Source organism: Condylura cristata, unplaced genomic scaffold (genome assembly GCF_000260355.1).
Source record: "Condylura cristata isolate star-nosed mole 26May11 unplaced genomic scaffold, ConCri1.0 scaffold00040, whole genome shotgun sequence".
Taxonomy (NCBI): domain Eukaryota; kingdom Metazoa; phylum Chordata; class Mammalia; order Eulipotyphla; family Talpidae; genus Condylura; species Condylura cristata.
This window is the reverse complement of record NW_004567141.1, coordinates 4247836-4265141: the sequence shown is the minus strand read 5'-3', so window position 1 is coordinate 4265141 and position 17306 is coordinate 4247836. Positions and strand designations below refer to the sequence as shown.

General features: G+C 50.8%; 1 pseudogene; it reads left to right on the top strand.

Annotated features, from left to right (window-relative positions):
- The first annotated feature begins 770 nt into the window (after positions 1-770).
- On the top strand, positions 771-8907 carry LOC101636319 (annotated as a pseudogene).
- Positions 8908-17306: the final 8399 nt, after the last annotated feature.

Here is a 17306-nt window from a genome sequence, read left to right as displayed (position 1 = left end):
CAAAAATAAATAAATAAATAAGGGTGTAACCAACTCAGTAATTGTTAAGTTTAATATGTTAAAGGCCATTTTAAAGAATCTAGAAAATCTAGGAAAGTAATTTCTTTGAAATACATAACAAAGGGCTCAATACTATATTTTTGCTTTTATCTTAACCTGTTAAAAATAGACAGGGTAACTTGGGGCTCTCCCTGGTGGTGCAAAGGGCAAAGCACAGCACAAGAAGCTAGCCACAGCCGCTTCAGCACAAGTTCTATCTCAGCCCAGGGCAGTGACCCAGAGGTGCTGCAGACCTCTCCTATCTCCCCCGCTGCTCCCCTCAGCAGGGTACTTCACCAGTCTGCCTGTTCTGCTCCCCACTCTGTCTCTGGTGAATTCTTTCACCCCACCCCACCTGCACCTCTAGCCTATACTACAGTTCTGTATGCATAAATAAATAAATCTTAAAAATAAATAAATATCTTGGTCTGGCTGATGTTCTGAATATGCTGACTTGAGATTAAAGAGTCAGCAAATAGTAACAAATGTAAGTTATTATCTGGTAATCAAGTATGTCTGAGAAATTTTGAGTTAATTTTTGTTTATGGTGTGAGGTATGTGTCAAAGTTTATTTTAACATATAGTTACCTAGTTGTTCTAGCTCTGTTTTTTTGTTGTTTTTATTTTATTTCATAATCACAAACTTAACTCTACAATCTAGCTACCCTGTGATTGTAAGGAAAATAAGCTTGCTTTCATTACCAGAGGACTGTAGGGAGAACGTAACGGTCATGGACTATTTCAAGCAGATGGAGGTGAAGGGTACTCTGAGCTACAGGGGGAATGGTCTAGTGGTTTAGGTAAAACCTAAGCCAAACTTATTGCTGCTTTATTTACAATTGGAAAGACATGGAAACAACCCAAATGCCCGAAAGTGGATGAATGACTGGATTAAAAAGATGTGGTACATAGACACAATGGACTATTACTCAGCAACCAAAAAAAAAAAAAGCACATGCCTTTTGCAGCAACATGGATGGAGCTGGAAAAGATCATGCTCAGTGAAATAGCCCCAAAGAAAAGGAAAAATAGCAGATGGTTTCACTCATAGCAGGAGTATAACGGACCAGGTGAGAAAATAATAATAATTGTGAACAGCTATATAGCAGAGGCATTTTATGGGGTGGAGTGGGGAATGGGCTTAAAAACAATGGGGGGAGGGAAATGCACTGGACTATGGTGATGGCACAGGGTGATTTGGTGTTGGGAAGCCCAGGGGGATTACAACTGACATGGAAAAATGCACAAAATGATGTAAAAATAAACTTATATTATTAAAAAAATAGTAAAATAACAAGGAAGAAAACCAATAAACCTAAGCCAAACTTGTTAGATTTTGCCACAGTCATCAGTGGTGATCTTGCTGGACCTGCCGTTCCTGTACCCAAAGCGCTCAGTGACATCCATGTATTTGTAACCCTTTGAACCTGCCAAAGACTACTTGTTTGCCATCCAACCACTAAATCTTATTAAGAATTATATCTTAACAATCTTGAGTCTCTGATCCATGAAAATAATATGTATACACATATATACTTCTGTCTAGTTAGATCTTTAATTTTTTTCTGCAGTTCTTTGTCATTTTCAGTGTACAAATAATGCATGTCATTTTAAAACCTAGGTTCTAAATATAGTTTTTATTTGATCCCTAACTACTTGATATTTCTGATGCTATGGCAGCTGGCATGATTTAATTTTTGATCATTCATCGCTAATAAGAAATACAATTAAGTTTTGTACATTGATCTTGCAAACGAGTCACTAGTTCTAGAATTTTTTGGAGATTTTCATCATAGTTGATTAGGTCACCTCTGAATAAAGACAGTTTTACATCTTTCTTTTCTCCCTTCTTTTAAAAACTTATTTTCCAATACTTCTTGTTGTTGCTCTGCTTAGAACCTCCAGTATGACATTGAATAGGTAACGAGAACAGACATCTTTGCTTTGTTTTCAACATTAGGGTGAAAAGCATTAGTATTTCACCATTAAGTATGTTAGCTGCACATTTTTTTTTTGTAGCTGTCCTTTATCAGATTTTTTTTTTTCTGTTTTGAGTTTGTTGAAGAATTTTAATTAAGAGCATGTGTTGAATTTTATCAAGGACATTTTCTGTACCTAAAAGTTCATCTTATATTTGTTTTTTTTAGTTTGTTAATATGGTGACTTATGTTGATTGATCTTCAAATGCTAAACCAACATTGCATTTCTTGGTTAATATCACTTGATTGTGGTGTCTTATCCTTTTTATATGTTTTTGGATTCATTTTGGATTCAAACACTTTCTTGTTTTTCTTTGTTTTCAGCCATTTCTTCAGGTCCACCATGGAAGTTTCTCCCTCTGACTTGGCCTGTCATTGTTGCTTCCTCCAAAAACTTGCCCTTCTCTGTCCAAATTCTTTTTTTTTTTTTAAAGATTTATTTATTCAGTGTACAAATAATGCATGTCTGGGGTACAGGCCAGAGGTGCAGGAGGTGAAAGGATTCACCAGACACAGAGCGGGGAGCAGAACAGGCAGATGAAGCACATTGCTGAGGGGAGCAGCGGGCGGGTCAGGAGAGGTCTGCCGCGCCATGTGGTCACCTCTGGGGCTGGCAGGGATCGATATCATGAGGAAGTGGCTTTAGCTTCTTAGTGCTATGCTTTAAACTGCTGTGCCACCAGGGAGGGCCCCAAGTTCTTCCTCTACATACTTCACACACCCTTTCCAAGGGCAGCTCATCTACCCATGTAGCTTTAGCCATAACATGCAGCTGCAACAGTCTTGCCTCCGATTCTCCTTACTGGGGTCACATCTTGCTTCTGTTCCCCGCTTTGTGTTGGTGCTGATGCTTTTGGATGCAGGTAACAGAAAGCCCACCCAAGCTGGTTTCAGTGTAAGGGACCACATATTCACGAGGTGACGTAACAAGACACTGGGAGGAGGGCAGCTCCAGGGTTGGGCGAGTCAGTAACTCGGTGATGTTATCATGTGCCCAGATTGTTCTTCATCTGCCACCTACACTGAGTTTTCGCTAAGCTAACTCCCCTCATGATGACTTCCATGTGTTCAGACATCTCATGTAGATGCAACATTATCTAGCATCAAGGAAAGCTTTCTCAGATGCCCCTCACAGAATTCCCTTCTCAGGCCTTGCCATGCCTAACTGCCTTGCCTAGCCATTGTTGAGGAGCCTGGGGTCACCACAGCAGCTATGAGGCAGCTCTGATTCAGATGCTGGCTCGTGGCACCTTCACAGTGAGTAGTCTGTGCTCCCTTGACGTGCCCTCTGCCAGCCACAGACAGAGCGGCTGGCATGCTCGTGTTCTCCTGTGGCCCAGGCACAGAGTGTGACTGTTAGGTGTTTTGTCTGCCAGCCATTTTTATATGAAAACCAAGGGAATCAAGCCATGTTTACTGTTGGCAGCTTTGAAGAATGGGGTGACTCTAGAGAAGCCTGGTCTTGGAGGCGTTGGTGTGACACCTTACACAGCCAGATTCCGGCAGAGGTTGGTTGATGGTGCCCCCTTCTCCAGTTTTCTCTCTCTTACCACAGGTAGCAGGATATCAGCATCACGGTTACGTTCAAGGGCACAGCTGCACACCGACTGCTATTGTAAAGTTCCTGGGGGTCAGCATAGTTGGCTGCCTGGGTACTGCTGAAGTCTATGGCTGCAGATCCAACAGAAAAGTCAGGGACCAATGAGGGCTGCGGCCAGCGCCCAGTACCATCATGACCATGGTGCACGTTGAGGCTCCTGCAGCTGCTACAGGGGTCACTGGCCCCCAGTGCCAGATGAGCTTTTCCGCTGTCTGCATGGACCTCTGTGCTTCCATCAAGCTGTTGCACACCAGGGACTCTGAGAAGGCCAGCATCGGGAGCTGCCCATGGATGTGATAAAGAGCCGTTCCAAGCTCAGGCCAGAGCTGGAGGTGGCTGGAATACCAAAGTATTGTTGAGACCTGCAAGGCTGTTGCCTGAGAGGAAGGGTTCTGGTGCTTCTGGAAAGAGACCTCTCCCAATGTTGCTGGAACTGACATTGTCATCTGTGCTGACCTGTGACCTATGACCTCATCAAGATTGCCCTCTGGAGGACCATCCCCGTGACGGACGATCTCCCCTACCACTCTATTTCCACCTTTGGGGCAGGCTTCTGTAACCAGCATCATTGCTTCTCCTGTGGACCCAATCAAGATGACACTAATGAACGCTGCCCTGGGCCAGTGCCACAGTGCTGGCTAAGGTGCCTGTACCATGCTCCAAAAGGAAGGTCCCTGAGCATCCTACAAAGGGTTGCATACTCTTTTTTCCACTAGGATCCTGGGGTATTACAATGTTCATCACCTGTGAGCAGCTGAATGGGCCCTCATGGCTGTCTGTACCTCGCAGGAAGCTCCCTGTGAGCGTCTGCTGCTGCTGGCTGACCAGCTCTGGCTTCGGCTCCAGCCAGTCCCTACTCCCTTTTCTTCTTTCCACCCCTTTCCTTCCCCCCTCTTCCTACTGCTTTCTTCCACCTCCCCTCGCTCTCCCTTCTCCCTATTTCCCCTCCCATGTCTCAGTCCTGGTGAAGTCACTGCAATTCACACTTGGGAGTCCTGGCACTGGCCAGGATCCCAAGCCCCCAGTCTCTTGAAACTTTAACCTGAATATTCATCCCACTCTCAGGCTCAACACAGTCAGTCAGCGAGTCAGCCATATGAATCAAGCTCAGTCTTGAAAAATATATAAAAGACCAATTATGATTCAATCCCTGGGACTGGAGACGTGGTTCTCCTTCCCTGACCATGTCACAAACTCTTCAATAGAGAAAAAGGGGGGCAATGTTTGTTGGGGAGGAAGCTGTGTCTGTTCCCCTCTGTGTGACTCTTGCAGCGTGGCCAGACAGCTGACCATGTCAGTGCTTTGATGAGACCCTCCAGTGACCACACCATTACTTCTGACTAAACTTTACAAATTCCTAGTGTGACCTGGACTTTCCTCTCCCGCCTCATCTCCCACTCTCTGGCCTTGCTGTTTCACACTGCACCCACATTACACCACTCCCTCAATACCCAGTTTGGACATTGCTGCCTCCAGGAGGCTTCCCGGAACTTGCAGAGTTGGTTGGCTCTATAGTATGGGCACCTGTGTCTCTTGATCCTCTGTGACAGCTCTGAGCACTTTTTTATTCTAAGTGCTTAACACATCTTTTCTGAATGGAGCTATACCCCTGGTGTCCTCTCCTGAGTTCCAGGCCTGGTTGACATGTGTTCTTGATTTGTTCCAAAGACACCTGAATGTCTACATAGCAAAGAAGTGATGTACCATTTTCTTTCTCTGATCTCTTCTTCCTCCCACTTTCCTTGGCGAAAGTATTTTGATTTGACACAGAGCATCAGAGGGCCCTAAACTGGCCAAGGCCCTGCTGCCCAAGTAGTTTACCAATTACTGTCTGGGTTCTTCACCAGTGTGCACAATTGCAAGCCTGCGCAGGCTTAGAGAATAACAACAAAGGGATTTATTTAACAAACCAGGAAAAACAAGAGTTACTGAGGCCAATAATGGCCGTTTACTTTACCCAAAGTCATGTCCAGTACTGTCCAGTCCTGCGCAAAGACCGTTATGATGACGTCTTCCCCCCACTGAGACCTGAGGATGGGCAACTCCTCTCCCCAACAACAGGCCACATGTCTAAGAGGGCGTCTTCCTGCCTCTGTAGACGCTGGCAGCCGAACAACAGTCCAGGGTCCGATTCACAAGCACAGCAAAGAAGCAACAGGAGATGCTCCTTGGGCTGCCAAAATGCCCCAGCCTAGCACCAGACAAGCGATATTCAGGATCACAGCTGTAGCAGCTGAATGACCGATGACAATGGTCACACTCTCGTGTTTTAGCAGGATGCCTGGCTCCGGCCTCCTGACTTCTCCAGGCCAGGCGTCCACATGATGCCTGCCTCTCGGGGCCTCCCCTTCTCTCTGACAGGCCTGATAAAACTTTTTCAAAACAACTGCTCAGACAAGTCCGCACACAATGGCTTCTGCCACGGGCCGGCACCCACAAAGTTGAGGCCTCGGTCACCATCGTGATGCCGTGCTGCTGCGGTGAAGTCTGGGTTGGGCTTCTCTCTCGATCATCTCTGTGGGGAGCTTCATTCCCTCTTGAGTGCCCTGTGCGCCCTCTCACAAAAGCCCGGAGCTCCCTTATCTATTTTTCTCTTTGCTTTGTGGGTGTCCACCCCACGCATAGCACCTTTCTGGGTGCTCTATTTTTTACCAACAAGCCCCTCCAGGGGGCACCACCCATAACAGTTTACAGTTTTCAGCTACAGGTATCAGATTGAGTTGCTCAAGAAAGGCACTTGGAAATGACCCCTTCTCTTGCTCAACCCCATTTCCATTTCAGCTAACCTTGTCAATCCTATCTTCAAAGGCCCCTCCAAGTTCCCTCCTTTCTGCCTCAGTTTAGACCTTGGGCCACTACTGGCCATGGAGCACTGTGAAGAGGACTTGGTAGTTCATCTTGAGAGCCCTTGCAGGCCATGATGGGGTTTTAAACAGAAGAGGGTGATGATCAGATTTGAAAGACTTCCTGGTAGCCTTGTGGAGGATGGTCTTGAGCACTGGAGGGGTGACAGTGGGGGCAGTTAGGAGTCACTAGGGTGACGATTTGGAAGAGGAGGATAATGTTGTGGGCTGTTTTTGAGGCTGGACATCAAGGGTGACTCCATCATGTGGGGGGTGATGGGGTTCTGTCTGAGTTGGGGAATACTGGATAAGGGAGTGGTTTTGGGGGACAAATGAAGAGCCTATTTGGGACATATGGATGAACCTTCAAAAATGGCCACTCATATCACTCCTCTCTAGTTCTCAGGTATCAGGCCCAGCAGGGGCCCAATGGACCAGAATGAACTAGAATGAATGATGGGCCACACTCAGAGGGCAAGGGGAAGGCCAGTTATGCTCGTTCTCACTTAGCGGGTTTTCTTCTCAAACAGACTGCTTTGGGGGTTGCCCCATATGAGAGGGGAGAGGCACATGTGGGTGGGAGTGGGTGCTGGGTGTGGGAGAGCAGAGGACACAGGGGCTGGGGGAGGCTGGCATCAGCATCGCATCACCATTCATTAACATTTCCTGCTCAGGGGCGTTTTCCACTGCAGGGCAGTACTTTCAGTCCAGGGACCTGGAGCACTTTCCCAACATAACATGTGACAGTCTTAGCTTTTCCCAGAAACAGTTTCCCATTTTTGCAGTGGGAAGGTGGGGGCGAGAACCACAGAAGACTGAGACACTGTGAAGGGATCTGAGTGGTTCATCCATCACCCAGTGGGGCAACATTCATTCATTCATTCATTCACGGGCCTGGGCCCGGGTCTATGATGGCCACAGACAGACCTGTTCCCAGGCCCCTTGAGCACCTTGTGAGATGTGGGAGCTCACGCCACCACCCAGCCACCTTTCCAGGAAGCTGGCAGGTTCCAGAGCACCTTCTCACATCCATCTATGCTGGCTGATTCACAGCACTTTCCAGAATGTGGATGGTGCTGTTGTTTTTCTCCAGCCTCACTTACCAACTTGCTGGAATTTCTGGACATGAGATGCCAAGTGCCTCAAGAATAGTGAATGGCTGAGCACTCACTATGTGATGAGAGATCATGACTTTATCTAATAACCACGCCAAGAAGGTGCAGTTATGCTGATGTGTTCCTGAGAAGCTGACTTGATATATCTGTGAGATTTTCCCTCACAAAGTAAACAGAACATAAACTATCAGGTCTCGCTTATTACATAGCTTTATACCTGATACAAACTGCCATCACGGAATTGCAGAGCAGAAGCCTGAACTGGCGGAAGTGAACAACACCTGAGCTAGGTAGAAGATTATGAATGACTTCCTGCTGCTTTATTGTTTTCAGTTCTTCCCAAATCATTTACTATGAGCAAACATTTACAATGAAAATTCAGAAAAATAAATGCATTTAAGCAGTGATAACCTGCTATGTTTACCTACTGGCATAGATCAGAAAAGTGCTTTGGGGATGTGAGAAGAGCTCGGAGACCCCTAGATCCTGTTGTTCACGTTTGTGGTAAACACACAGTGATATCTGAAAGCTGAGTTAAGTGGTGCTAAGGGTGCTAAGTGGCCTTTAGTGCCAAAGTTCTGTGATTCAATTTGGTTCCGTGTAATTTGAGCCGCTCACAATCTACTCAGGGAAAGGGACATTTACTTACTCATTCATTCATTCAACAAATACTTAGGGAGTTCCTGCTGTGTTCCTGGCATTGTCCCAGATGCTGGGAAACAAACACATAATTGCAATGTCATATAGGAACTGTCACCCAGAAGCCCCCCCTCCCCCAAAGGATGACAGGCACCCAGTGGAGGAAGCAGCTGACCCTGCCAGGGGTCATGGGGATCCGGGAAGTTTCACAGGGGAGCCCCGTTTGAAAAAACCCCTGAGGGATGAGTAAGAGTTCTCTAGGTAACAATCAGGGGAACTGGAATCTGTGTTGTGTTCCCAATCATTTTTGGAGATGCCTTCGCGTGTTATGAGGAAAGATGGAATAAGTGGTTTGTTTACAGACTGTCATCCTCGTCCCAGCCACGGAAATCAGAAAAAATTAGTTGAAAGGTTAGAATAACTCCTTTGAGTCTTGGCCGCTTTTCCCCCTGTCTTTAACGAAGGGTCGTGTGTGTGTGTGTGTGTGTGTGTGTGTGTGTGTGTGTGTGTGTGTTCAAGGTCTCTCGAATAATGCCAGGTCCAGGAACTGGAAACATCTGGATCCTGCTGAGCTGGAAAAACAGTATGTGACCCCTGGGTTCTGTCCTGCAGAAAGCAAGGACAGCTACCAGAAGATGACCCAGGACTGGAAATTCCAACCTGTGAACATTGGGATTGACAGGAAACCTTGAAAAAGGGCTGTTGAACATCTCTTGCCCCCCAACTCCGGCACTGCCCCCCTCCTCCTCCAGCGCCTGCTTCTCCTTCCTCCGTCCTTGTCACATCCATTTTCCTTCTTTCCTCTTCCTCTTTCTTCTCTCGGTCTCATTCTTTTTCTCCTTCTGGGGGTCACCCGCTTGGTACTGAGCACTTGCTTGTCTGTGAGGGTATTTGGAGAGGACAGATTTGGCATGACGCTCTCAACTTGTTTGCCTTCCCTGACAAGCATCTCTTTTGAAGGAGCCTGAATATACCATACAAAGAGCTCTTTCATTCTGGCTCTCCTTTATCCCTCCTTGGGCCGAAACATTTCCAGACAGATAATCATCAGGTTTCCTACAGGAAATTAAAGACCTCAGCATTATGTAGCTGCTCCCATCACCTGTGTTGTCTGAACATTTCACCAAAGGCCTGGCTTCCCGAGTATTCAGGAGAACACATCTTTAATGAGATTTCTTCCCCACTCTTTGTAATCAAGTCATTTGTGTTTGTCTTCTAGATAAGCAAGCTCACAATAAGGCCAGAGGGTTCTCATTTGGGTGGGAGCTGGTGGCTCACCCCTTCTTATCTGAATCGCCTGGGCACTGAATCAACAGTGTGGACTCAGGGTCCACACTGGGGCACTGCCCTGGGGCAAGGACCTTTATATTGCGCTGCATTCAGACTCTGCTTGTCTGGGCAGGTGCAGCACCCGCCTCCCTTTCTCCTTGGATCCCGCCTGTGGGCACTGCCAGAGGAAGGCAGGCCCCAATCTGGCCAACAGGGTGGTCCCACCCATCCTGTGCCTGTGATTAACTTAGGTGTGGAACTGTATACTCTTTGGACCAGAGAGATGTGAGGGAAAGACTTCTGCAGCAGTTTTTCTCTTTATGACAAAGATATCTAAATGGTTGCTTCCAGGTTCCAAGTCTGAACTTGGAAGGATGGTGAAGAGGTGCCTGGAGATATTGCAGCTATTTTGTGATGTTGAGACAGTGACCAACAGGTTGAGGGCGCTGGAGCAGAAAGTCAGAAAGAAACTACACTCCAGGGGACACGGGCCACCCAATTAACAGCCCTGAACCTGTTTTGTCTTTTGAGTTTTTAGTGTGTGGGTTCCTAAACTTTCTTGAGTTGGGTGTTCTTTACTGGCAACTGAAAACATCTTAGCAGACACAGACAGGGAGGTCTCAGGTGGGTCCGCCATGTTTTGATCAGGGCAGTGAGTTCGCTGAGAGGTGGGGTCGGGGGAGAGTCTTAGATCAGGGGCTCTGTGTCAGAGGACCAGTTTTGTTGTCTGCTCAGTGACAAGTCACAAGGAGGTCGTTTCACCACCTCTCAGCTGAAGTTTCGTTGACTCCAAGTGCACATTGAGCGCCATAAAAGGTTCAGTAATGGCAGTTCTTTTCTCTGTAGAGAGGTTCCTCTTTCAGTTGTTTTTTTGGGACCAAGAGGTGCCAGGCACAGAGAGCTACTGAGTGACATTTCAGTGCTGGGGAGAATTTTACAGAGACCATTCTGAGTCCTTCACCCACAGTTGCTCCAAGTACAAATCATGTCACTAATGCCAGCAACAGCACTGAGGGGGAGGCAGATATACCCAAGTCTCAATTCTCCATGGTGATGAGGGACGTGGATAATTGAAAACAGCAGATAATCCCCAAACCTGCTTTGAGTCACTGACTTCCACCACCTCCCCCACCTTCACTTTCCTGGCGCAGCTGACGAACCCACATTCCATATCTCTCCTCTTCTGTTCATCACGTGGCAAAACTGCTACAGGATGGCCAAGCCAGGGTGAGTGAGGGGCAGCAAGGGGCCATCGCCATCTCCTTAGCCAGGAGTAGCCTGGAAGCTGACCTTGGAGCTGACCTTGATCTGACCTTGGAGTTGGGCCCTGCCTACACCTTGGGCTAGTTTGACTTCAGCTTCTCTGAGCTTTTCAGGCATTTACAGGGATCCTCCAGTCGGCAGTGGGCCCCTGTGATGCAGCCTCGGTGGGCTCCGCCCGGCACAGCTAACTTCATGCCTCCCAGAGCATCTGTCCATGAATAATGCTGCCAGTTCTTCAAAAGCAAGTGTCTACCCTCCCTGACCAGCGGCACAGACCAAAATTAGTTGTACTCACGGAATTCAGAGTTTCTGAATTCTTAATCCAGGTAACAGAGATCCTCCTATTTACCAAAGCCTCTTTTCAGCCAGTGGAACACCTTCATCCAAAAGGGATGGAAACAAAGAAAGAAGAAATGAACGTTGGTGAGTAGCTCCCCCGCCCAGCTCTATGCTGAGCCTTTACTTGGGGGCACCAGATTTTTCCAGTTAGAACTTGTCTAGCCTGAAATAGGAGAGACTGGCTACTACTTGTCTCTGGCAATTTGTTCTGGAAGTTTCCATCTTGGTATTTATAATACACAACTCGATTTTCTACCTCCGTAACCCCCTGGTTCGGGTCTCAGGCTCTCTTACTATCTTTCCTAGACACAGTAGAAGTTCGGTCAGCTGAGATGCAGGGGCCCACAAGCTCCCAACAGCCTAGAACTCTTGGGGGAGTTGATAGCTATCTTGGCCTTTATGTGATCAAGGGTCAAGGTCAAGGCTCATAGGGTGGAAACAGCTCTTTGGTCTTGGGGACAGGCTTTCACCTTTTCACTTTCTTCTGCCTTCTCTGACTCTCCTGGTTTGTTTGGAAGCTTTTATATTAGAAGTGGCAAGAAGTAGGTAGGAAGGCTTTGGTTTTTCTTACCCTCTGGGGCCACATTTTCCAGTTCTCAGGTTCCCAGGAGGCTTCTCCATGGGTTTGCAGAAGGAGAGGGCATTGAGCTAACATCAGAGGAGCAGCCTCACTGGGCCTCCCCGAAGCCTTCATGAGGGGCCAAGGGGCCTTGGGATTTCTGGAACCACAATTTGTCATAAAATCAGCTCTGGGAATACAATTTTGGGAACAGTCAGAGGAGGTGAGTTTTCCTAAATTGTAGGAAAAACTCCCTGGCTAGAAGAATGGCTTATTTTGGGCATGTATTCATTCTGGGATGTACAGCCTCATCCCAATTCCCATTCTGATGCGTGACTTTCAAATGCCCAGTGGGAAACTAGCCAAGAGGAGGGAGCTGGGCTCAGGCGTGGAGAACCATTGTTGAATCCTGAGCAAGTCCCTGGGTTTCTCTGGGCTCCAGTTTCCCTTATAAAACCAGGATAAGAACCACCGCACAGGGCTAATGAGAAGCACTGTGTGATGCCTGGCACTTGCTAGCTGCTCAGAAACAGTGGCATCTGATTTTGAACTCTAGCTCAGGTCTAGTATTGGGTCAATGAAAGGAATCCACATCCTTCCGCCCCCTCCCTCCTCAGCCCCCTGTTCAATGGCAGGCAGCCTGGAAATGCAGAATAAAAGTGTCCTCTTAACCTGCCAAAGAATCTACTGAGCTCATGAGTAGGAAGAGAAGACCCTTAAGACAGGAGCAGAAGCCAGGTGTCAGGTGTGGAAGGGCAGGTGTGGTGCCCTTCTGATGTCCTGATCCCGAGCCCTCCAAATGGCTGCTGAAGACACTTCCCCAAATCATGCTTTCTCCACCTCTTTGGCATCTCGTTTATGAGAAACCTTGCTAGAGCTGTGGTGGGAGGGGAGTCTCACACCTGGCTATGGCTCTGCCCAAGGGGCTTTCTTCGCTGAAGAACTGCCAGGCAAGCAGAGGCTTGGGCTCCTTCAGCCGAGGACAGCAGGCCCTGGCGTTTGGGCTGACTTTGAGCGACTCCATGGTCCCAGCTGGGTGTGATTTGTAGTTTTATGGGACATGGTTACAGTTCCACTTGTTCAATAGTCAGGGTTAGCCGGTCACGGTGAGTGAGCTGACAGCCTGCATCCACTTTCTGGGGTGACTCTAGATAAGTTCTGGAGTTCGCATTATAGGGTCTGCATTATGGATCATTCCTGTTTCACTCTATTTAATAGCAGCAATTTAAAAACAAGAGAGAGAGAGAGAGAGAGAGAGAGAGAGAGAGAGAGAGAGAGGTGAATATGGGGCTTGGGAAGTCTTTGATCCCTCTCTCTCTCTCTCTTAGTGTCTCTATAGGTATAGGCATGCGCACATGTGCATCTATGTTTTGCTCTAGCTGTCTACTGCCAGGGTCCATTCACTCACGTCTCAGGGGCTGCTGCCTGTGGGAGGGGCTTGTGGTGGTGTCAGGGCAGAAGAAAGCTCTGCGAGGCAACAATCCTGGCAGCCCTCTGGCCAACACGCCTGCAGGCCCAGCGCACTCCCCTGTGGGGCCTCTTTTAAGGGTTTGTGGTAGCCCCTGGGACTTCACATTGAACTTTCCTGCCCAGGGGCACCTGCATCTGTGGCTGGTAGGCCGTGTGGTCTAGTGACCTCATCTGATGTTCAGGTGGGCAGCTGTGGCACGTGGACACAGGTGATGGTGTTGTGGTTCATGGTGGACAGCAGTGGGGCAGATGGTGGTGATGGGGTCTCAGCCTCCTGGCCAGGACGCTCACAGAGGCCACAGGCTTATGGGCGGTGGGCGGCCCGTGGGGAGCAAGCTCTGTTCTCATGGTGGTAAATGGGTGGCGCCATGACCTGCTCTCCTGGGGAGGACACCGGAGGGCAGCTGGGTGGCAGCGGGTGCCTCTGTGCACCAGCGGCGGAGTGGCCGGCAGTGCAGCTCAGAAAGGCTCCCGGGCTCTTGGTCGTTCCTGAGCAAGCACCACAGGGCTGCCCAGGTCTTCCTTGCAGGCTCCGCCTGAGCCCCTGCTGGGGCTCCTTGCCCCTCCTCCTCTCAGCATCCCTCCTGAAAGGCCCGGTCACAGCGATTGAGTGTCCGATTTGATGAGGTGCCTGTTAACAGACCATTGCTTTTCTAATTCCGGCTAAATCGACATGGGCTTTGTCAGTCTACTGACACAGGTCAAGCTTATTGCTTCCGATTTTGGGGGGGTTTCCATCTGTCCCTCTCTCCTTCCCCTTAGCCCGTGGAATCCTTGAGCCCTTCTGCTGCTCAGCACCTCCTGTGAAGCGTTCCTGCTGCCTCCCTGGCTGCTCGGCAATTAGACTGGGACTCCTGCAGGGAGGGCAGCTAGAGCTTACTCCAGAGGGGGGAGAGCCCGGGAGCCGTGTCCATAGCAACCCTGGGCTTTCACCTGTGTGGGGAGAGGGCGCTCGGGAAGGGAGGGCAGCCAGTGAGCTGCTGCCTTTCTGCATTATTCACATCAAGGTGCCCGGCCTGTGGGCCTTGGCTTCTGGCTCTGCCCCTTGAACACGGCGCAGAGAAAGATTTTTTCTCATTTAACAGCAGCGACTTGGGGTAGAGACAGCTGGGAGCGGTTTGGATGCCTGTGGAGAGAGCAGGGGAGAGGGTGAACTGTGCTGTTGACATCCACGAGCCAGGTCTTCCCTTACGGGGGCACAACACGGGGACTGACTGGGCCCCAGCTTTGCCATTAGCTGCGAGTGAGTAAGGCTGCTCACCTTCCAGCTCAGGAGGGCTTCTTTTGCTATTAAGGAAAGACCTTGAGCTACCTCTGTGGAGCCTTCCAGCTCTCTCTCGAAAGCTTGATGCTTCCTCACCTAGGACAGGAAGTGGGGTCATCACTTCCCCGTGGTGGAAGAGCCCAAGGAATTTGTCAAATAGGAGAATTACCTTTGCAGAATTTCAAGAAAGGGAATGCTGGCACCTAAGCCAGTCCCTGGGCCTCCCGGGCCAGCAAGCAAAGGTCAGGTTCTGTTTGGGATCTCCCTGCACCTCGTGAGGTGCCTGGCGTGCAAAGCTATGTGCACGTGCCACCAGTAGAGGTCGCCACACTCCTCACAAAGCCGCCACAGGTTGCTGAGCCCCAGGTGGTTGAACCCTGGGGAGCCGCTGCCAGCTGGGGCCTCAACCCCACAGCCCCAGCTGGCGCAGCTGCCAGGATGTTCTGTTTGGGCGGCCATCCTCACTGGCCATCTGGAGTTGGGAAAGGGCTGACTTGACTGGCTCAGAGGGCTGCGACCGAGTCACCAGCCTGGCCCTGGGGGTGTCTGTCATTGGCCACCCTAACTAGGAGGTGAGCTATGTGAGACCATGTGGTACCCCCCAGTGGGCCCCAGGCCTGTGGCTACCCTGGCTTTGGGCCTCTCTTGGGAAGCTCAGGTGCCTGTTCTGTGCTTGAAAAGCTGTTAGAGGTAATTTGTTTTTTTTGTCTAAGACTTTTAGAATGAGGACCAGAAAAGTCGATTTAGTCAATAAATTGTAATTGGAAGCCTGCTCAGTGCCACACACTGTTTCAGGCACTGGGATTCAATAGTGAGCAAAATAGGTAAAAACTTATCCCTGTTGTTTCAAACCCACTGAGGGGTGCACTGTGCCACCTGAACATAGGAGACTCGGAGACGCCAAAGAAACCGAAGCAGGAGCCTGGGGTCTTAAGTCCAAAGTCTGTTTATTAAGACTGCCCATGGGTAAATATAGGGTCCATAGGTGCAGGGAAAAACAGGAAATGTGCCCGACGCAGGGGGTGGGGTGCATATTTGTAAAGGACCTAGGGCCTTCTTGGAGCTTCTGCTTGCTACAAGGTAGTGGGCTGCAGCTTTTGCAGGTCAGAGTGCACTGTGCTCTGCTGGCTTGTCTGTTGGCCTTACTGGGGAGTGTGCTCACCCATGCACAACGTTAGCCAGGGCGGACAGGTGCACTTGAGGTCCTGCAGAGTCAGCCACATTTCCCCCTTAGCAGAAAGGCAGACGCTGAAGGGGCAAATACAACTGGAAAACCAGCAGGGGGAAGAGAGATTAGAGCGGGCGGGTACATTGGGATAATTACTGAAAACAACAGAGAAAGGGGGAAGTGTGCTAGGTGGGCAGTCCAAAAGCAACTCGTGGTCAACTAAAGGGGGAAAACCCAGGAACCCAGCCCAACTGGTTGGATGATGGAAGGTTTGGCAGAGTCCGCAAAACCTAGGCACGAGCAGAGTTACACGTGAGGATGGCGCACATCATGAGGAAAAGCGCTGCCGGCGTCGCCTCTGTGCCTGCCGGCAGCATGCCCCTGGCCTGGTCACAGAGGGCCTTGACGTCGCCCCAGACGAGGGGCTCCCTGGGCCGTGGGTCCTTGCGTCTACGCCGTCTTTTGAGGCTGAGCCGCTGCAGCTGTCGCGTAACCGGCTCGACGATGACGGCGGCGTCAGATGCTGCTGTGGAGGCCCTCGGCGTCTTCTCGGGCATCTCGGCCACGGACAGCGGGTCCGACATCGCAGGCTGGGATCCACAGGGGGGCTGGGGGGCCCTGAGGAAACACACGAGCAAACCCTCGCCCCATGGTTAGCAGGGGTGCTGGGGGTTGCCATAGTGGGGAGACTTCCAGTGGACCATAGGGACAGGTGTGAGAGGAGAGAGGGCGCTCCAGTGCTTATAAGCAGGGGACAGGCCAGGCGAGACAGAAGAAAATGGAGCATGAATGGTACTTTTCTGAGGCTCATCTGGGTGGGGGGGGGCAGTGTCCCCCTTCTTTTGTCAAGAGCATCCTTGAGAATGCAATGAGCACACTGGATAATGGCGTGGTCTTGGGGATTACTTGCAGAGAGGGGAGTGCTGTAACGAAGTCAGGCTTCCGTCCACTGCTGGCCTTTCTGGACACGCCTCCTCACACGAGGAGGCCAGGCTGTGCTAACGGGGCCTCTGCCAGCCAAGCCTGTCAGCACTGTGAAGGGTTGGGGGGGTGGTGGCACCGCGGAGGGAGGTGGCATACAGGAGGGACTGGCCCTGCCCAGGGGTGAGAGGCGGCACCGCCGAGGTGGGGACGGACCCGCCGAGGGGGGTGTCCCCAGCCCAGGTGGGGGGGCGGCCCCGCCGTGGAGGGGGCCGGCCCCGCCGAAGGGAAGGCGGCGGCACCGCTGAGGGGGGGTAAGGGGCACGGCCGAGGGGAGAGAGGCGGCGCAGAAGGGGTTGGCACTGCCGAGGGGGGAGCGGTGGCACCGCCGAGGGGGGAGCGGTGGCACCGTCTGGAGGGGGGACGGCGTCTCCGGGAGGGCGGCGGCACCGCCGAGGGGGCAGAGGTGGCACCACCGAGGGGGTTGGCACTGCCAAGAGGGGAGAGGTGGCATCACCGCGGGGCGCGGCACTGCCGGGGGTCGGACGGCACCACCGAGGGAGGGGAGGCGGCACCGCCGGAGGGCTAAGGGGGTGGCATCCCCCAGGGGGGGCCGGCACCGGGGGTGCTGGGGTTCCCAGCCCGACAGCTAAGGGGGCGGCACCCCCGGGGGGGCCGGCACCACCAGGAGGCTGGGGTGCCCAGCCCGACGTCTTGGGGGCAAGAGTCTGCCCAGCTGTGGCGATGCCTCTGCCGTGTGGTAGGCCCTCGGGACCCCCGAGGATGGAAAGGGCAACCGCTGCCGGAGTAGCCTCTTCATGGCCCTCCTTACGCCCGC